This window comes from Euprymna scolopes, chromosome 15 (assembly GCF_053919585.1).
Source record: "Euprymna scolopes isolate OS-2025 chromosome 15, ASM5391958v1, whole genome shotgun sequence".
Lineage (NCBI taxonomy): Eukaryota > Metazoa > Mollusca > Cephalopoda > Sepiida > Sepiolidae > Euprymna > Euprymna scolopes.
Genome location: NC_136496.1, coordinates 35116485 through 35138935, shown reverse-complemented (window position 1 = coordinate 35138935; position 22451 = coordinate 35116485). Strand labels below are relative to the sequence as shown.

Here is a 22451-nt window from a genome sequence, read left to right as displayed (position 1 = left end):
AATGATAAAATAGACAGAGGCTCGCAACAAGTCTTCAGTGGGAAAGAGGTTGTAGGGAAGAGAAAAGGGCATCCCCCAATAGGCTATTTTGAACTCTGTCAAGGCAGGATAAGATACATCTAGCAGATCCTGCCCAGATGTGGCAACAGTACTCCATCCTTGGACGTACTTGGCTGTTATACAGATAGAAAATTGCAATGAGATATCTACTGGAGCGCTAGATCGATATAAAGATAAAAGTTTAGTTTTAGATGCATTAAAATTAACCAACCACCTCTTTCCCCATTGCACCACGTGCTCAAAGTACGGCCTTTGAAGTGTTGCCATAGATGGTAGTGTCATCAGCATAAATGTCTATGAATGATCTTAGGATATGATTTTAGAGATCATCGATGAAAATCAGGAAGAGAATTGTGCCAAGGATGGATCCCTGAGAGACTCCAGCGTTAATACTGTGATTTTCTTACTTCTGTCCCAGAACCACTACTTTTATGAACAGAGAGAAATGATTTAATAATTGAGAAGACATTTCCAACTATACCGTAGCTGGAGATTTTGTGGAGTACCTTTATGCCATACCCTATCAAAAGCCTTTGACATGTCAAGAGCAATTGTCATAGAAAGGAAGAATCCATCAATCTATTACTAATCCTATGAGATATAATTGTTAGCATATTATTGGTCCTGGACAGTTCTAAGACATTCAGCCTCACAAGCTTCGCATTCTCCTTTTGAGAAAGGGTTAGCTTATTGATAATAAGTCACCAGAGAATGCTAATAGGGGTTCCCCAGGCATTTTTTGCGGATCAGAATGCTTTCTTATCCTACTTCCTGATTCATTACATCATCCCATTGCGAAGGAAAGATAAATAACTTCAATTTAATTCTTATTAGTCTTTTTAAATTGATTTCAAGAAACGAATAAGAAAAAAGCAAAACACTTAATCTTTCGCTCTCATTCACCAACATACACACAATTACACACCACTTAAATGGTACATCCTTCGATTATTCTAATAAATAAATAAAACATCAATTCATTAAAAAAATGCTATTGCATTTCAAGCGCAAGTAAACAGAAAGGAAAACCTGTTCCGTTACTTTTTTTTACTCATGTCATGTTTAATGTTTGTGCAAAATTTCAGAACATTCCAAGGCGTAGTTATTGAGAAAAGTGTAGACAGACGAACGAACGAACGGACGAACGGACAAGAGTGAATTTGCAGGTAACCAATGAAATAATAAAAATTTTCAAATCTAGATTTGCAAAATGTAAATTTTCTGGTGAGCACAGAGTTTAGCCAGAAAACTGAAGCACGTTTTTATCCTTAACAGCCTTGAAACTTCCTCATAGTTCAGATCGTTTAATGTTGCATTGTTCACTAAATGAGTCCCGTGTGATGTTTCAGTGCTTTCAAAAAAGATCTTGATGTGTTTAGTATTGTCATTTAACTTAGTTGATTAATCCGGATTAAACATTTTTTTTTAATAAATTAAATTAAATAAAAAATATAGAAATTTAATTTAAGAAATCAAGGGATCGTATCAATAAAACATATTAAATGGACTTAGGTAATTAGTGGTAACACCGTATGATATTTAGTTTGAAATTTTTTTTTTTTTTATATAAATAGAAATACGAAAATAGGTAAATATAAAAATCTTTAAAAATACTTTGCAAGGATACGATAGAGATAAAATAGTTTCACTTGTTTTCTTTTCCTTATAAAGAAAATGTTTTCCGTAATGTTTTATTGTAAAAGTGTTCTTTTTTTATTAAATAAGTCTGTTCTTGCGAAAATTTTCAAACGATATAATATTTGAATTTGTCCGAATGGCCTTGAAACAACTGTAACTGACAATGAAATACACTATTTGTTGCTATCAACCCATTCTTTGAAGTCTTGGTTTTTGTTAAAATAGTATATATATATATATATATATATATATATATAATATATATATATATATATATATATATATATATATATATATATATATATATATATATATATATATATATATATATATATATATATATAGTTAACATGTGAAATACGATGAAAATTAAATGAGAAATATCTTTACTTTTTTTTTTTTTTTTTTTACAAAGGCATCACCACATTATCAAGGCCCAGAGGCCACTCAAGGATAAGGGTTAAAGAGTGTACAGTAGAAATTGGTCAATATAGTAATCATTAGTAATGAAAATTTGGCAAATTTAATAACCTATATGGAACGGCCCATCAAGAACTTATTTACTTTAGACTTGAACACAACCATATTGTAGTCAGCCGGAAAGCAGGAAAACGGAAGACAATTCCACAGGCGTGCAGTTCTAAGAAAGAAGCTTTGTTCATGGAATCTACGTTTAGGTTTAGGCACAGATAAAGAGTGGGGGAAATTATTGATAGTGTTTACAGCTAGACGAGTGTTTCTTGTGAAAGTTTGGCGAGGGGGGACCATAGATTGAAGCTCAGTTGAACACTTTCCATGAAAATAACGATACATCAGAGACAAACTCGCAACATCTCTTCTGTGAGATAGAGGTTGCAAGGAGGAGAAAAGGACATCTCCTACGAGGCTACGAAGTCTATTTTGAACTCTATCAAGGCAGGACAAGTCCTTTTTAGCAGCTCCTGCCCAGATGTGACAACAGTATTCCATCCTTGGACGTACCTGGCTCTTATATAGATAGAGAATAGCATCAGCAGTGAGATATCTACTGGATCGATAGAAAGATCCCACCATTTTTCCAGCGGCCTTGGCAACAGATTTGATATACGTGTTCCATTTAAGATCAGGAGTAATGGTCAAGCCCAGAAGCTTGTCAAAACTTGAGGCCTCCTGCAGACGAAAGCCATTCATTTCAATTGATGACAAATGTGGATTAGAATGTTGATGATGTAAAGAGAGAAGCTTGGTTTTAGATGCATTAAAAGTAACCAGCCACTCCTTTCCCCATTGTACTACGTGCTCACAATCAGAGGAGAGAGAATTGGAGAGAACTTGGTCGTTTACTGTCTTAGATGTGGTACCATAAATGGTAGTGTCGTCAGCATAAATGTCTACAAATGATGTAAGGATATGATTTGGAAGATCATTAATGTAGATCAGGAAAAGAGTTGGGCCCAGGATGGATCCCTCAGGGACACCGGCATTAATGCTGTGAGCTTCTGATTTTTGCCCCTCAACTACTACTCTTATGAACCTATCAGAAAGAAATGATTTAATAATTGAGAAGACTTTTCCAGCTATACCATGGCTAGCGATCTTATGAAGTAAACCTTTATGCCATACCCTATCAAAGGCTTTAGATATGTCAAGAGCAATTGCCCTAGAAAGATTGCCACCGTCGAGAGATTTGCTAATCCTAGTTTTGTCTGTCTGTTTGTTTGTGTGTATTTGTGTGTATATATGTGTGCGGCTGTGTGTAAGTTCGTTGCCTATATACTCCGAAACGGTCAAGAAAATATCGTCAAGGCATTACCTTTTCATTTAGAGTGGTTTATATCGATCGTCTGCTGAGACTTTAAATGTAAATATCGACTAAGTCATTTATGGAAAATGCTACATGCATTTGTGTGTGAATCCAGATTCCTCATAATAAAATGACCTTGTGTCTAACTTAGCTGTTCGGTAAAGAGAACATCGTTTCGAGCATTACCTCTTAATTTGAAAGGGATTCTTTATTACAGGTTGTCTATGGCAACACCTTGGAAGTCGCCTAAGGAAAATTTTGCACTCGTTTAGAGTCTCATCATTTTTGGATGGACTCAGGTTCCTCATTATACAACAACCTAATATCTAAGTTTGTTGCCGTAGTAGACAAGCAAATAAGGTTTACTATATACATACACACACATACAAATATATCCCCATCCCTTCACCCATCCTCTCACCATCCCCTCCCATTGCCTCATCACCGCCCCCCCCCAAAAAAAAATGTGACGCCAAATAGTCGAAAAGTGTCAAGGAGGATGGTAAGACTGAAGAAAACGCGCTGACTAGACCTCCGCTGGACAAGTGCGAAGAGAACTGAGACCTTGAGGAGGCTTATTGCTACTCAAATTCCAGTGGAGACCAATGGCCGCTGCCAGCGAGAAAACAATGGTGAGAGGTTGTTGCGATAATTCAAATTTACTTGTAAACGGTATCAAAAGAGGTGGAGAGTACTGGAAATCTGGGGAGACTTGTTGTCACTCAGTTTCCAGGGAACACCACAGATTGTTTTCAAGGAGAGATTTTTGATGACCTGTGTGAAAGCTCCTTGTGAGCCAATAATAATAATAATAATAATAATAATAATAATAATAATAATAATAATAATAATAATAAAACACACACACACACACACACATATATATATACACATATATATATATATATATACATACTTTGGTGAATGATGAATTAATGAACATACATTTTCTGTCATGGTTGGCAAATCATGTTTAATACTTGCTCAGCCATCACAGGATAGGACGGCAATTTCTGAATCAACCGGCTCATTTTTTATTGGCATACTAAAGGTATCATTCATTTATATAACTCTGATAGTACGCGCATTTTACGACCGTATTTGTTAAGTTCCGTTTACGGCTAATGTAAATGACGTTGTTTAGTTTTCTAAACGGCAATCATTTCTATGGCCGTTGACTCATTTGTCATTTCACTTGACTAGAAAAAAAAATCGTTTCTATTGTGTCTAGCTTTCTATACATACTTTTGTTTACATGTTTCTTTCTATATCTGCATGTATGTATTTATCCATCTTTAAAATCACCACCAAATAAATACCCCCCCCCCAAAAAAAAACAGATAAAAATCTTGTTGAAGTAAAGAAAAGTTTTATTACTTATTCAAGAGGATGTAGTCCATACATGGCATTAAATATTTGCACGAATAGATCGTTTTTTCTTATATTTCTGTACGCATAAATTCACACCAATAACTGTACATTATTTCCACGATGCATTTTACAGTAGCGTTTTTCTTCATTTTTAACCATATCCCAACACTAGCTCTAAACCTCATCATTACCTAACCTAAACTCTAGTAATACCCTAAACTCAAAATCAACCAAAACCTTAATCTAACCTAACTATTAGTCTAACCTTGTCCTAGTCCGACGCATATCTAAACAGGTCAGAACGTATGCACCCACCGCGCGTGCATAAGTAGGGTCTATATTTTGCAAAATAATGGAGTGGCTTTATTACAAAAGACCCCAGATTTCTATCTTCATATATGGTAGCAGTTTCCGATGTAGAGTGTGTTCCTGGTGGGAAGGACAATTTTTACGACGTGCTACAGCGTATTATAAATACCCCAACCCCCATGTTAAGAACGGTTTCCGAAATACCCCCAACCTCCCCATGTAAAGAACGGCTTTCGAGGTTGGGGTGTTCATTCCGAAAGCCGTTTTTAACATAGGGAGGTTAGGGTGCTTATAATACGCTTGTGCACGTCGTAAAAAAAGATCCAATTTTATATTTAAAACTGGATAATAAAGTACCACTAAGTGGAAATTTTTTCACTTATGGTAAACATATATATTTTGTGTTTCTGATTTTAGTTTGAGTTAATACTATTGAGGCGGGTGAGGGCTGTGGTGTAAAAACTATTTAGTGTGCAGGTAAACTAGTTGAGGGCGACCAGAAGGTTTCCTTTTTATTAGCTACTACACTAAAATATAGAAGAGTACGCCAGTATTTTTTCCGTAATTTCTCCACTTACCCTTGATTCTTCACCTTATAACGCTGAGTGTTTGACAAGAAGGTATTAAGTACCGTTTTTGGCATATTTTGTATGATTTAATCGAGAATTGATGTAACGTGGCCGCTACGCTTGAACCGTGTTCGTTACAGTTAAAACATCTTTCGGATTCCCACACCGTCTGGTATCTTTGAAAAGGAACGACCGAACAAAAATATAAATTCGACTCGGCTTTTCTTTCTGTTTTAGCAAAAAGGCATTTATTACCATTATTTTCGAAACGATATCTGCATCTTTTTTTTTCACTGTTTATTTCATCTGCCATGAGATTAATAAAACCCCACCGTCTCGACACCAGCTTAAAAGTCTCTCGCCGCCACTGCGGAACCACATGCCCATCTAACCCGACATGCGTTTTCCTTTCCGCTCCTCGCCACGTGGTGCATTTGCCCTCCTTTTTCTTTTTTACTGACGCAAACCCGCACACACTTGCCAATTTGCATACGTGTTCAAAACGGCTGCTAGCCATCCACCCTTCGGCTGATATCTCCCAATGACTACCATACGCACATTAACCCTTATCCTCGAATGACATCCGGGCCTTGATATGTGTAATACTATTCAATCTTAGGAGGTACTTGGCTCTTATACAGGTAGAGAATTTTATCGTCAGTGAGATATCTACTGAAGTGGTAGAATGATCCAATCATTTTTCCAGCGACCTTGGCAACGGATTTGATGTATGTGCTCCATTTCAGATCAGGAGTGAAGGTAAAACCAAGAACCATGAATATACTTCGCCTGTCTTAGATTAATCGAGAGCGGACTTATTTCAAAATCCTTTAAAGAAACATTTTTGTTTTAATAAAACTCAACCATACTATGAAATTAATAAAGATAACTACCAGATGGTGTATTACTGGGCAGTTGAGCCTTTACCTGACACCCACATGCAATTCAAATTGTGAAAGTGGGAATTAAGATACTCGTATTTATTTTACTTTACGAGTCATCTTCACGCGTGTTTTCAACACGCCTTCTATTTACTTGCCGACTGACGAGGGCAGAGTTCGAAACGTGGTCAATTCTTATTGTGGGGAAAATATGTCAATGAGTTTAAAATAATGATTATCTTCCGCGTGGCTTTAATTTTTCAAAGACAAACTGTCTGGCAGAGTAAAAAGGTCAGATTAGTAAAACGTGGGCAAGGAAGAATGAAAAATTGAACAAAGGAGTTTTCTAAATTTGAATAAATTTTTTTTAAAAAGTTATTGCTTCAATCTAGAAGGTATTAAAAGAGGTGGAGAGTACACTTATTCACTGACCGAAAAAGCAGATGAAATACAGCATCAGAACAGAAGCTATACGTTGATCCTAGTCTAAAAGATATGTTTCCTAGTTGCTGAATGATAACGTAACAATTCTCTACTATTTTCTCTCTGTTCACACCATTCTTCATTTGATTCAATTCTCCTTTCTTCCTTGCCCACGTATAACTAATCTGACATTTTTACTCTGCCAGACAGTTTATTTTTGAACAATTAAATGCAAAGCCACGTGGAAGATAACCATTATTTTAAACTTGTCAACATATTGTAGTATATTAATTATGGTTTATATTGGAAGAGATGATATTAAACGTGTCATGTGTTATCTAGTGGATGTACGATATTGTTCTTTTAACAGACAATTAATAAACGTAAAAATCGCATGCATGTTGTTTAGCTAAGAGGACATGATATTGACGTGTAAACCGAGTCATGTTGTATCAGACTTATCACACGGGATATTTTTACAGTTCATATATAAGAAGAAGAATATATGCTTCATACCTTTTTCTTGAAGAGTTCTTTTAACTTCCTGCTGCCCCGTGACGAACCATGAAGATTAATCGAGCACCTAGCGATAGAGCAGAGATAGAGTTGCAAGATTTTTCTCTGAGAAAGAGGAAGTAGGAAGTCGAAAACATCCTCACCCGCTAGATTTTTGTACATTGTCAATACACGAAATCGTGCTCTGGACGGCTCCTCCTCACATATGGCAATAGTAGTCGATCTTAGGACGCGGTTGGCTTTTGTATAGATAAAGAATTGCATATTAAAAGAACGTTTGTGTTTATAACTCCTTTGTGTACATGCGCATTGCATATCTATCTATCTATCTATCTATCTATCTATCTATCTATCTATCTATCTATCAATCTATCTATCTATCTATCTATCTATCTATAAAGTTGATTTATTTTCTCGCTGTGATATTAATATTAACAGCCTACTTTTTCTATTTTAAGATTAATAAAACAAACTCTTTAATATACTCAGTCACGGATATTCCAGCGACTACAGAAATGTTAAGTAATAAGCATATTCATTTGAAAAACGATCGTTGATTAAAAATTATTCAATGATTGGTTTTATTTAACTATTACGCTAAATTCTAGTTCTGCAGTGTAGTTTTTACATTCAAGGCTGTTTCTTAGGCTGAGGATCTTGATAACAGTGTCTTTCCTGTTAGAAGTAACTCTAGTACGACCATATTTAGGGGCATCACTAACACCGCCGGTGTTTTGGTGTTTTTGCACAGTCTTTCGTACCGTTTTCTCATCACATTTCGATCTGCGGCCGATTTCTCGATTGGATAAGCCAGAGACGTGGAGATTAATGAGCTCCTGACGATCACTAAGAAAGTCGTGGCATATGGACTAAATGTTACGTTGTATAACCTGGAAAAACAACAATTACGATTAGAGATGCTTTGTTGCCTGTTGGTGGATATTTTAAACTTATTTAGGGGCAACAATTCAAGCTGATTTTAAGCGAATTTGTTGCTGCGGACTTTCTTTTTGCCTCCTCAATTTGAAGTTATTTTATTAAATTGACATGAACACTAGAATATTTCAATTAAAAGTCAAACATGAACAGGTAAAATTATAGAGGAATAAAAGGCGAATCAAATGAGGTATAGGTTGTTAAACAGTTACATTAAATTTAGCTTAAATTTGCAATTTTTGAAAAAATTATAAGTGCGAACTTTCTTTTTGCCGGCACTGTATATATGTACGGTATAATCGTGTTGGCACACCGGTTCTTGTCAGATCACCGACGTTGAGTTTGGTTAGTACCGGATTGGTGACCATTTGGGAATTCTAGGTGCTGTATGTACTCTTCCCTTATCTTGGCATTGTCTTCCAGTTGTACTGTACACTTAACTTGCCACTGGGATTTAACAATATCGACTCAGGAGAGGTGTGGTTGGGGATTGCATACTCGCTTCCACAAAAATTTCACGCACAGGCACCCCTCCGTGGGTATCCATAATCTGTCAAAGACTGAAGGAACCCTTTTATCTGTCTGTCTGTCTGTCTGTTTGTCTCTTTATATATATATATATATATATATATATATATATATATATATATATATATAAGTCCTCGCGCGAAAGAGCAGGACACAAAATGTTTTAAATAATAATAATAATAGAATAACAATAACAAAGACTTTCGCTGGCGAGGACTACTATTGAGCGTAACCAGTTATACACTCCTTTTGAAATTTTCTTCTTTATTTTTCTCGTTATCTACTGAATATTTTTAATGAAACATATATGAAATATGTTCCTTATCAAATTGTAAAGATTTTCTATTCTGAAAGAAGTTTAAAAAAAATTTAATCTAAAAAACTTATTTTAAAGTTTTTGTTTAAAAAATTCAGATTTTCTCATTATTCAGACATGTATGACAAAGAGGAATTGCAAAAAAGAGTTGTGGCGTGAGGAGAAATACAAACTGAAACAGAGAGAATATTCAGCCCTGTAATAATACAAAGAGGGGGTTGCAAAAATTAGTTCTGGTGTGAGGAGAAATACAAACTGAAATAGAGAGTAGGAGAGTTTTTATAAATACATGCAAAACCACATTCATTTTTTAAAATCCAAATTAATAAATTAAACAGAATATAATCTTAGAAAGATACGATACGAGATAGAAAAGCATTTCATCCAAGGCGTGAAAATTGTTAAACAAAATGTTTTTACTATATGCATTAAAAATAAAGGTACAAGATTCAATTTGAAATTTATTTATCTTCAAAGTGCACTTTTATACATTTTACAAAGTAAGGTATTACATTTTTAATCTTGTACCTTTATTTTAATTAATTAATTTATTTTTTACATAGGCATCATCACATTATAAAGGACAAGAGGCCACTCGAGGATAAGGGTTAAAGAGTGTACAGTAGAAATTGGACAATATAGTACTCAATTCGGTAAATTTGTTAACTTATATGGAACGGCTCACCAAGAACTTGTTTACGTTAGACTTGAAGACAACCATATTGTAGTCAGCCGGAAAGCAGGAAAAAGGAAGACAATTCCACAGGCGTGCAGTTCTAAGAAAGAAGCTTTGTTCATGGAATCTACGCTTAGGTTTAGGCACAAATAAAGAGTGGGGAGGAATTATTGATAGTGTTTACAGCTAGACGAGTGTTTCTTGTGAAAGTTTGGCGAGGGGGGGAACATAGACTGAAGCTCAGTCGAACACTTTCCATGAAAATAACGATAAAGCAGAGACAAACTCGCAACATCTCTTCCGTGAGAAAGAGGTTGCAGGGAAGAGAAAAGGACATCTCCTACGAGGCTACGAAGTCTATTTTGAACTCTATCAAGGCAGAGCAAGTACTTTCTAGCAGCTCCTGCCCAAATGTGGCAACAGTATTCCCTCCTTGGACGTACCTGGCTCTTATATAGATAGAGAATTTCATCAGCAGTGAGATATCTACTGGATCGATAGAAAGATCCCACCATTTTCAATCGGCCTTGGCAACAGATTTGATGTACGTGTTCAATTTAAGATCAGGCGTAACAGCCAAGCTTAGAAGCTTGTCAAAACTTGAGGCCTCCCCAAGACGAGAGCCATTCATTTCAATTGATGCCAGATGTGGATCAGAGTGTTGATGATGTAAAGATAGAAGCTTGGTTTTAGATGCATTAAAAGTAACCAGCCACTCATTTCCCCATTGTACTACGTGCTCAAGATCAGAGGAGAGAGAATCGGAGAGAACTTGGTCGTTTACTGTCTTAGATGTGCTACCATAAATGGTAGTGTCATCAGCAGAAATGTCTATAAATGATGTAAGGATGTGATTTGGAAGATCATTAATGTAGATCAGGGAAAGAGTTGGGCCCAGGATGGACCCCTGAGGGACTCCAGCATTAATACTGTGAGCTTCTGATTTTGCCCCTCAACTACTACTCTTATAAACCTATCAGAAAGAAATGATTTAATAATTGAGAAGACATTTCCAGCTATACCATAGCTAGAGCTCTTGTGAAGTAAACCTTTATGCCATACCCTATCAAAGGCCTTTGACATGTTAAGAGCAATTGCTCTAGAAAGGTTGCCTCCGTCGGGAGATTTGCTAATCCTATGAGATATAGCTGTAAGCACATCTGCTGTAGATCTAGCAGAACGGAAACCTTATTGAGTGTCACTAAGAAGGTCATTTTTGTTGAGATGGTTGATTACTTCTGTATTTAACACAGCAACTTACTCATGACGCACAGGAGACTTATTGGCCTGTACTGAGAGGGGGGTGAGCGATCACCTGAATTCTTAAATACAGCGCATACTGATGAGATTTTCCAGGGTGATGGGAAGCTATTCTCATTAAGACAACGTTTAAACAGTTTTGTAAGTATGGGCACTAGTTCTCGTTGAAGTTTTTTTAGTACTATAATTGGAATAGCGTCAGGACGTGTTGCTTTACTGGAATCAAGGTATTTTATTAGTTTGACAACATCACGTACAGATATATGCATACCACATAGCGTCTTTTCTGATACAGGAGGAAATATTGGGTGTTGGCGGCCTTGGTCGCAAAGGGTAGAATTAGCTGCAAAGTTCTGGGCAAAGAGTTTGGTTTTATCTGATGCTGACGAGATTTACTCAGGTCCATTGATGATAGTTGAGATAGAGCACACGCGTCTGTTCAAGATTCTGTTTGATATTTGCCAACACTGGTGGGAACCAAGCCGCTGCTCAGCTACTTTGGACTTGACGGACTGAGCATACAACTCTCTTGCGTTCTTTATTACTTTCTTGCAATGGTTGCTGGCAGTCCTGAAAGCGGCTTTAGTTTCCATACATCTATTACGTTGGAAGCAATAGAAAAAGTGATTTCTGTGCGCAATGGCAGCAGCACATTCTGGAGAGAACCATGGCTGGCTGTTAGGTTTTTGCTGGAACTTTTTCTAGGGTATGAAACGGTCTATACCTACAATTAACCATTCCATCAAGTCTGATACTATAGAGGACACATCCTTTTTAAACATGGAACGCATAGGTAGATCCGATATAAATGTACGGAAGCTATCACAGTCAGCCCTAGTGTATCGATATACTGTACAATGGAGAGGTACGTCTGGGGACTTATTACATTTCATTTTTATCTTAATTGATACAACAGAGTGGTCGGAAGATCCAAGAGGAGACAGAAAAGAAACTGAACATAGTTCATGGCAAGCTGTGAGAAAAAGGTCTAGTAGACTCGCATACTGGGCGTCATTGTCAGACACACGGGTGGGTTCGTGAACAATCTGAGTGAGGTCATAAGCAATGGAGAAATCATGACAGAACCTCCCCTCATCATCGGTCTTGTTTGAGTGGGTCAACCATTCCACGTTGTGAACATTGAAGTCTCCACATACGTGAATGTTAGCTGAATGATAAGCAGATAGAACTTGGTCAATTTTCTCAGATACGGTTTTAAAGATAGTAACTCCGCTGATGTGGGGGCGATAGAGAGTGAATATAAATGCAGTAGTGTGAGCTAATGCAACCCGGAAGAACATATAGGGTAAGTTAGGATCTTCTCTGGAGATGTCCATACCACATGGAAAGCCATCTTTAATATAGGCACATATTCCATTCCCATGGCGATCTTGGGGGTCAGATTTAGAAGTTAAGTTAGAGTATCCTTTAATTGCGAACTCTTCTAGGGAAATAGCTTGTCCAATGCCAGTTTCACTTAAAAATAAAAGGTCTGGTTTAGTCTCCTGTAATTGGGTTTCAACCTCTGGAAGCTTAGAACGTAGACCCCTGATGTTGGAGAAGGAGACATGGTAGTGGGGGTCTACGTTGGAAGTTGGAGAACCGGGTTTAATTGTGTATTTTTTCTTGAAACTTGTCATGATGAAATTTTGGAATTTGTGGACTATGTCATCAGATTTGCTTAGAGCAGGACAGAGAGGGGAAACTAAGAGAGACAAAGAAACGAAGAATTATTTTTTGTAGAACATGATAAGGTAAAGCCGTAACAATTACCCACTAATATGGCATTGAGAGGCCCCACCAGAAGCTATGCAAGGTCCAGAATCCATTCATCAAATGGCAATACAAAAGACATTACTTTGCACCTGCTGATAGGATAGCCTCCTTAGTAGTTAATCCAAGGTTCGGGTCCCTGACTATCAGGCGGATAACGTCAACCCAGATAAAACGTTTACCTCCAGCACCCTTACTAGGGACATGGTTACAAGGATAGACATAGAAACAGAAAATTTCCACCATCTCTGCTAACTGTTCGCGCAAAATACTGCCAACCTAGAAAACAGCCTTTTCTTCTCCCTTTGTCAGAAAAATCACTCATGCCTTGGATTAAATGCTTTTCTAACTTATATATATATATATATATATATATATATATATATATATATATATATATATATATATATATATATATATATATCTTCTATAATATAAAGCTGAATGTGTGTGTGTCTGGTCACGAATAGGCTCTTATATGGTTGACTATTTTTAAAAAGCTGATTACATATAATGAAAGAAGATGTATCGAGACACAGGAATGGGTATGTTTGATCTGTTCATTAAAATTGTGGGGTCTGCGTCCGCGCCTGGTCCACAAAGTATGGAAATAAAAAATTTAAAAATTAAAAAAAACAAAACTTTACAAGTATTTTTGATATAGATGTACATAATATTTTGATAAGTCTGTTTTACCTTAAATAGGGATGGTATAATAAAATTGTAGGGTTCGCGCCTGGCCTTCATAGAATGGAAATAGGCACACACTTTAATAAAGACTTTTCATATCTATCTGCGTAAGTATACTTTGATAATTATGTTTCAGTTTGAAGAAATTAGGTATAATAAAATTATGGGGTGTTCGTTCGGGCCTGACCTCCATAGAATGGAAATATGCCACAAAGTTTAACAAGGTTTTTTAATATTGATCCACAGAATATTGTGATAAGTGTTTCAGTGTGAACAGGTATGGTATAATAAATTATGGGGTTTATCTATTTTATTTTTACTTTCATCATATTTTGCTTTGGTTTTGATACCCCCAAATTCGGAGCTATCTCCTTACAACCGTTCCTTTTCATAACCTATCATACTTTTATAAATCAGAGTCCATTTTCTGTAGGCTGTTTTTGAACTCAGTCAGCGACGGGTACTTTTGCTAGTATATATATATATATATATATATATATATATATATATATAGTGACTTTATCACTGTGTGTGCGAAAAGTCTCTACAAACTCACTTCTAAATGTTTTGGTCTACAGACTTGAAATTTGATAAATAGGGTATGTGTAGCAAAAAACAAACAAACAAAAAAAAAAACTGTTAAAATTTAAAACAAAACATTTGACCTTGGCAAGAATAGTTAACTGAACCTATTTGCATGCGCAAATCTACAATCATTAGTTATACCGTTATTTAAAAAAATTATCTTTCATTTGTGTGGACGTGGCTCACAAGGCTAAGAAAGAATTCAGGAGAGTTATATGTCCTGGATTCAATTCTAACCGCTGGTACTAAAGTCGTCCTTTTTTATTTTTGAAATCACTATGATATTGGGCGCATTATGATAATCGACAGAGATTTTACTTTATTATAATAAATATGAAATCTGCACACACTAAAATATATTTAAGTGTATTTTACGATTGGGAACGCCGGACGACGTGCTAGTTTATTTATATAGTCTGTATTCGTACGTACATCATTCTTGTAAAGTATGTCAATGTTAGTGTTTACATTTCTTATTTTTTGAGATGAGGATTGATTATTCGTATAATTTGGATACTCAGGACTACTGTTCTCATTTTAAGTATTATTATTACAACTTTTTTGCAAAGACCCGTGCTAAAATTGCTATTTGATAAAATTCAGTCGTAAAAGTTTCACTGTTTTGGAGGTTAAAGGTCCTTAGTGCGGCCGACATTCAAAATACAATTGCGAATTACTTAAAATTAAAAATGTTAATATAGGGCGAAGCCCCCCCCCCCGAAAAAATTAAATAAATAGTTTTTATAGGCATTTACACCGGTTGGGGTGGGAGTTTAGCTTTCTTTTTAAAAATAAAGGCTAATTAAGATCAATTGTGCTTTCTGCTAGTTTGAGCGATCCTTTTAGCGAACCACTTAGGACTTCTATCAAGTCATGGCTGACAGAACAAGGGCATGTTACCTTACTGGGTTAAATAAAGAGATACATTCAAAATTAAATGCAAATTCGAGGAAAAAACTCTCAAGGTCGACAGAAAGAAAGTGTTTCAGTGTGAACGGGTATGGTATAATAAATTATGGGGTTTATCTATTTTTACTTTCATCATATTTTGGTTTGGTTTTGATACCCCCAAATTCGGAGCTATCTCTTTACAACCGTTCCTTTTCATAACCTATCATACTTTCAGGCTGACAGAACGAGGGCATGTTACCTTACTGGGTTAAAAAAAGAGATATATTCAAAATTAAATGCAAATTCGAGGAAAAAATTCTCAAGGTCGACAGAAAGATTCCTAAAGTAGACAAGATGCTTATGAAGAAGGTCGAAGGTTACACCGACCAAAACGTTGTGAAAATAACACTGAAAATAAGAACTGTTGTTTGAATAATCCAAATAATACAGATAGTAAATGTTTCTCAATCCAGATATGATCATGTGTATCTATTATAGTCCAACTACCTATGTAACTATTTTAGTTCATATCGCTCTGTGATCACGGCGATTATCAAAAGGTGAAAGACGTTGAATTCACGGCTCATAACTAAAGTTTATGATGCGTGACAAAGGTTTTCTTTTTGGTTGGCGCAGGAAAAGTCACAAGCGAAATGACGAATCGTTTAGGCATCAGTTTAGATCATTTAAATACTATTCATAACGGTTCGCATGCACTGTTGTCAGCATTTAATTGCATCTACACCCCCCTCTATATAAAATGAAAAAAAAAAAAGATATCTGCCCAAGAACAGTATCCAAATTGTTAATAATAAAAGCACGAGGTGCCTTTAAAAAGTTTCCAGACTCTTTTTTTCGTGTGGGCACTTTTATTCATAGTACACACATGAAACTCACGTCCCCTTTAAAGTAATCTCCTCCGGCTGAAATGCACTTTTTGTACCGTTCCAACAACTTCTGGAAGGCCTCGTGAAAGTCAATAACCCTCGTCATGGCCTCTTTTATCTCCTCAATTGTCTCATAACGACAACCCCTAAGGTTTTTCTTAAGGTACGATACGTACATGCGACGTACGTAAATACCTGCCATCATTCTGAAGCTGTGCGAGTATTGGTTCGTGTCTCCCCCTTCGTCTGCCGCTGCATCCGAACGTTACCGACAAGGCACCCAGTGGTGCCCTCATTCCGAGCCCGGTCTTCGCACACAAAACGACCTCTGTGTGCAAGGTAGTGCGGCCACTGGATCCGGGAAGCGTCTTAAGCCACACAGTGGGTTGTCTAATGCCGGCCCCTGGAATGGTTCTGCAACCCGCCCTGTGGTCCGCGCAGTGGGAATCTCCACAAATTAAAAATATAATAAAGAAGACAGTATCATCACCTAGACCGACCTTGGAAAAACAAGTTTTATTAGGGCATAATCAAAAGTCACGGGGAACAAGGCCTAGACTTTGGGAAGCTGAGGAACTATCTTGATACCCATCTTGGCCAAATAGCCTGTGACATGGATGAAACACCCTTGCGACAAGCTTCGCGCAAATGTAACGGATCTTCATCAATTGTGTGAACAGTTCCAACACTGATGCAAAATGTGCACTTATTATCTCTATAGACACACAAGGGACCTTAACCATGAAATTCTTTATTTGGCCAATCAACTCTGATATTCTGACTTCCTTACTCCTCCAACACCTCTCACCATCCCACGTAGACTCCCTGCCTCCCCTGAATCTCTCATGTCACTAAAAAATCCGACGCTCTATTCATGCAAGATGGTCCAAAAACAGTCTGAGACATTCCATACGTTTCTGTGGCATTTTTCCAATTTTAAAACAGAATTTTATTGCATATCGTTCCAAAGTACCTCACGTCCGAATTGCATTTTTGAAATTCACCAGCTATGATAATCAGGCTTTAGTAGGGTGTATTCCAATTCCTGCTGTAGCTGTTCATTTGAACCTGAAATCATAAAATTTTGGTCAATTATCTCATAAGATGTATAGCAAAAATATACTAAATTTTCAAAATCTACGATAAATGTTAATGCCTGTATAAAAAAACCCTGGAAACTTATTGAAGGCACATCGTAATTAACACAACAGAAGAATTTTGTGCCATTATCAGTGTGGCATTTTTTTTACAAACGCGTTAACATGTAGACAACTGGGGCCCACACATTGTAAGTTCAGTCGAAAAAAAGCCAAAGAATAGGAAGAGGAAAGAACCCTCCTTTTTGTTTGTAATAACGATATTTTCCCATTCTCCCGCCACATGTGACTTCTTGTTACGGCTGTGACATAGCCCACGTCTCTAACCTGATCGTCCCACTTTGACCTCTGTCTTCTCGAACATCGCTTCGAACGTGCTCTCGAACCTACTCTCTATTCTGTTCATAGACTTTTTTCTCCCCGTGACGTCATTTGGAACACATCTCGGCATTTGCATACGCGTGTCACTGAACTGTTACATCAGCTCGTCTTTGAATTTGATTGGCGGTGATGCTTTTCGCGATTTTTCTAATCCATAGTTGAATTTCTATCAAAATCAGAGGTGTAAATTATTCACCCAAAGAGGATTCTAGCGCTTTTAATCTCTTTGCATGAAATTAAACTAAATATAACCCACATTAACCACTTACGAATAGAAGCTCTGCTCCAAAAATCATAAACATCGGTTAACTATTTAAAAGGATTTATTTAACATACACACACATACGAAATAGAGAGTTTGAAAATATTTTCGAGTATCTTCGGTCACTCTGTTCAAGAGTTTATCAGAGGAACCCGATATAAAGATACCTCAGCATCCAAGTAAACACTGACCAAATATTCAAAATTGAATAGTATTCGAAGCCCACATAAGCTCGCTTCGACTCTGTTCAAGAGTTTATCAGAGGAACCTGATATAAAGATGCCTCAGTATCCAAGTAAACACTGACCAAATATTCAAAATTGAATAGTATTCGAAGCCCACATAAGCTCGCTTCGACTCTGTTCAAGAGTTTATCAGAGAAACCTGATATAAAGATACCTCAGCATCCAAGTAAACACTGACCAAATATTCAAAATTAAATAGTATTCGAAGCCCACATAAGCTCGCTTCGACTCTGTTCAAGAGTTTATCAGAGGAACCTGATATAAAGATACCTCAGCATCCAAGTAAACACTGACCAAATATTCAAAATTGAATAGTATTCGAAGCCCACATAAGCTCGCTTCGACTCTGTTCAAGAGTTTATCAGAGGAACCTGATATAAAGATATCTCAGCATCCAAGTAAACACTGACCAAATATTCAAAATTGAATAGTATTCGAAGCCCACATAAGCTCGCTTCGACTCTGTTCAAGAGTTTATCAGAGGAACCTGATATAAAGATACCTCAGCATCCAAGTAAACACTGACCAAATATTCAAAATTGAATAGTATTCGAAGCCCACATAAGCTCGCTTCGACTCTGTTCAAGAGTTTATCAGAGAAACCTGATATAAAGATACCTCAGCATCCAAGTAAACACTGACCAAATATTCAAAATTGAATAGTATTCGAAGCCCACATAAGCCCGCTTCGACACGGGTATACATTGGACCATACGAGAATGATACTCATTTTCTTAGCTCAAGTAATAGCACTTAGCGGAATACTCTACCAGATTAGATAAATACTTCTCCCGCAGTCGTGTAAAAGCAGGAAAATACCTCAAGAAATATATACTTTAACGTAGTTAACTTGACAATTGGAAAGAGGAAATTTAATGCTCCTCGCTTCTTTACTATCTAAACGTGGAAGTGTTAACGGAGAACTTAAGTTTAACACTCGGGTGTTTATTTATCTCATATAAAAATCAAGTATCAGCCTCAGTAAAGCGCGCTTGGATTCTGAGAACTTTTATTAAATTAAAATTTATTACAGGGTTAAATACTAGACTATGGTTTAATCAATATACATTGCAATAGGAATAAGTAGATAGCTAAAGAGTAAAACACTCGTCCAGCTGAAACAACTACCAATAATTACCCCCACTCTTTATCTGTGCCTAAACCTAAATGTAAGTTCCACTAACAAAGCTTCTTTCTTGAAACTGCACGCCTGTGGAACTCTGTATCGTTTTCCTACTTTCCAGCTGACTACAATATGGTCGTCTTCAAGTCCAACGTAACCATCCTCTTAAGTAATCCAATCAAAAAATTTCCACTCCTAACGATTACTATGATATTTTCGCATTGACTATCGTACACTCATTAACCCTTATACTCGAATGCCCTCCAGACATTGATAAGTGGTGACTCCTTTGTAAAAACAACATTTTCAGTTAATTATAATTTACTGCTATTTAGAAAATATAAAGCAGAATTGTTTTTAAATAGAACTCTATCGCTAGACTAAGGTATATTTTAGGATCTATTTAGTGTTATCAAAGTATATTGTAACGTTACAAACTTTTACACACGTAGTCCCAGCACGTTGTAGACTCAGTCGCGTTGCAAGGAACATAGGGCAAGTAATATGAAACTCGATTCCTTTTTTTGCGTAACAAAGACATTTATTCCTCATTCTCCCGCCGCACGTGACTTCTCGTTACCATTGTTATGTCACCCACATCTCTTACGTGATTGTCTTCCCTTACGTGATGATATCCTTCTTTCTGAATATATATATATATATATATATATGTGTATGTGTGTGTGGGGGTATTTATGTACGTATACATGTATATATGTGTACACACACACACACACACACACATATATATATATATATATATATATATATATATATATATATATATATATATATGTATTAGCAAAATTACCCGTCGTTGATTGGGTTCAAAAACAGCCTACAGAAAATGGACTCTGAAAGTATGATAGGTTATGAAAAGGAACGGTTGTAAAGAGATAGCTTCGAATTTGGGGGTATCAAAACCAAACCAAAATATGATGAAAGTAAAAATAAAATAGATAAACCCCATAATTTATTATACCATACCTGTTTACACTGAAACACTTATCACAATATTGTGTCGATCTATGTAAAAAAACCTTGTTAAACTTTGTGACATATTTCCATTCTATGGAGGTCAGGCGCGAACGAACACCCCATAATTTTATTATACCACATTTCTTCAAACTGAAACATAATTATCAAAGTATACTTACGCAGATAGATATGAAAAGTCTTTATTAAAGTTTGTGCCTATTTCCATTCTATGAAGGCCAGGCGCGAACGCAGACCCCACAATTTTATTATACCATCCGTATTTAAGTTAAAATAGACTTATCAAAGTATTATTATGTAATCTATATCAAAAACGCTTGTAAACGTTTTTTTTTTTTTTAATTTTTTAATTTTTTCGTATGGGCACTATTATTGATAGTACACACATGAATCTCTAGTTCCCTTCGAAGTAATCTCCTCCGGCTGCAATCCAACAACTTCTTGAAGGTTCTATGGAAGTCCTCTTGTGTGAGCTTGTCAAGAACCCTCGTCACAGTTTCTTTCGTTTCTTCAATTGTCTCATGACGACAGCCTCGAAGGTTTTCCTTGAGCTTAGGGAATGACCAAAAGTCACAGGGAGCAAGGTCCGGACTTTCGGAAGGGCGAGAAACTGTCTTGATGTCCAATAGTCTGTGATAAGAATGGGGTTGTAAACTGGGGTATTGGCTTAGTGAAAATGTCACTGACCTTATTTGAAGAGTGTTGATCTTTTTCGACTGAATTTCTTCCGGGACCCTCTAAAAACTTCAACATAACATTCCTTGTTGACTGTCTGTATATCATGTCCATGCTGTAAAAAACAAAAAAACAAATAAATAAATAAATAAAGAAAAGAAAAAAAAAAGAAAAAAAAAGAAAAAGAAAATACAATCATCATAAGGTTCTACAATGAACTTGTTTTACGATTCCAACAACTTCTGGTCGAATTTGCTCTGTCTGGCTTTCTTAAGTCTGGGAGAGCAAGCATGCTTCCACTGGGAATACTTCCTCTTGGTCTGTGTATTATGACAGTAGATGCAACTTTCATCGTAGGTCACCATAGCATCAAGAACTGCAGGATATGAATTGTTCAGCTCGACTATCTCCCTGCTGTCATGACAACGTCTTTTTTCCTCATCTTTTCTGAGCTCCCTTGAGACATATTCTGTGATATCTTCATATCTTCAGTTCCTCGCGAATAATAGTGTACAGTTCCCACACTGACATCAAACTGTGCACTTATTGTCTCTATAGACACACAACGATCCTTATCCATGAAATGCTTTATTTGCCAATCGACTCTGGTGTTCTGACTTCCTTAGTCTTCTCCCACCCCTCTCATCATCCCTCACGGAATCCATGCCTTTCTTGAATCTCTTATGCCACTTAAAATATTATGTTCGGTTCATACAAGATGGTTGAAAGTTAGTCTGAAGCATTCCATTCGTTTCTGTGTCATGTTTTTCAAGTTTAAAACAGAATTTTATTGCATATCACTCTTCTAAAGTGTCCTCGCGTCCAGAATGCATTTATAAAATTCATCAATAGGATAGGGTGTATTGCAATTCCTGATGTAGCTGTTCATTTGAACCTGAAATCATAAAAATTGGTCAGTCATCTCATAAGATATATAACAATAATATACTGTATTTTAAAGAGTCTACGACAATTTAAAATGCCTGTACAAAAATAGTTAGGAAACTTATTAAAAGCACCATGGATATTGCACACACACACAGACACACACACACATATATATACATATATATATATATATATATATATATATATATATGTATGTGTGTGTATGTGTGTGTATATATATATATATATATATTGCTGTTTAATATGTATACACAATTATTTTTGAAGTGTCGTATAATCAAGTACACACGCACACATATATATATGTATATAGTATATAAATATATATTGCCGTTTAATATATACGCACATGTTTATTTTTGAAGTTTCTCATATACCCCCCCTACATATATATATATATATATATATATATATATATATATATATATATATATATATATATATATATATATATATATTGCGTTTAAATATATATACACGAAAGTGAAGTTTCACATATATATACATGCTGGCATTTTTCTTTGTAATATATATATATATATATATATATATATATATATGTATATATATATATATATATATATATATATATATATATATATATATATAACAAAGAAAAATGCCAATTGTCTCGTTTAGAAACAGGTGTTGCAATATTTTCGAAAGTTTGC

The 22451-nt window shown here is 36.0% G+C and overlaps 1 long non-coding RNA gene across 1 annotated transcript in view; it reads right to left on the bottom strand.

The window, feature by feature from the left end:
* The window catches only part of LOC145294231 (uncharacterized), a 42931-nt gene extending 21945 nt beyond the window's left edge, over positions 1-20986 (bottom strand). The window contains exons 1-2 of the long non-coding RNA XR_013869849.1: positions 20884-20986; positions 7551-7617 (exon numbers count right to left, since the gene is read on the bottom strand). This is a non-coding gene — a long non-coding RNA (uncharacterized LOC145294231). The remainder of the gene's footprint in view (positions 1-7550; positions 7618-20883) is intronic.
* Positions 20987-22451: the final 1465 nt, after the last annotated feature.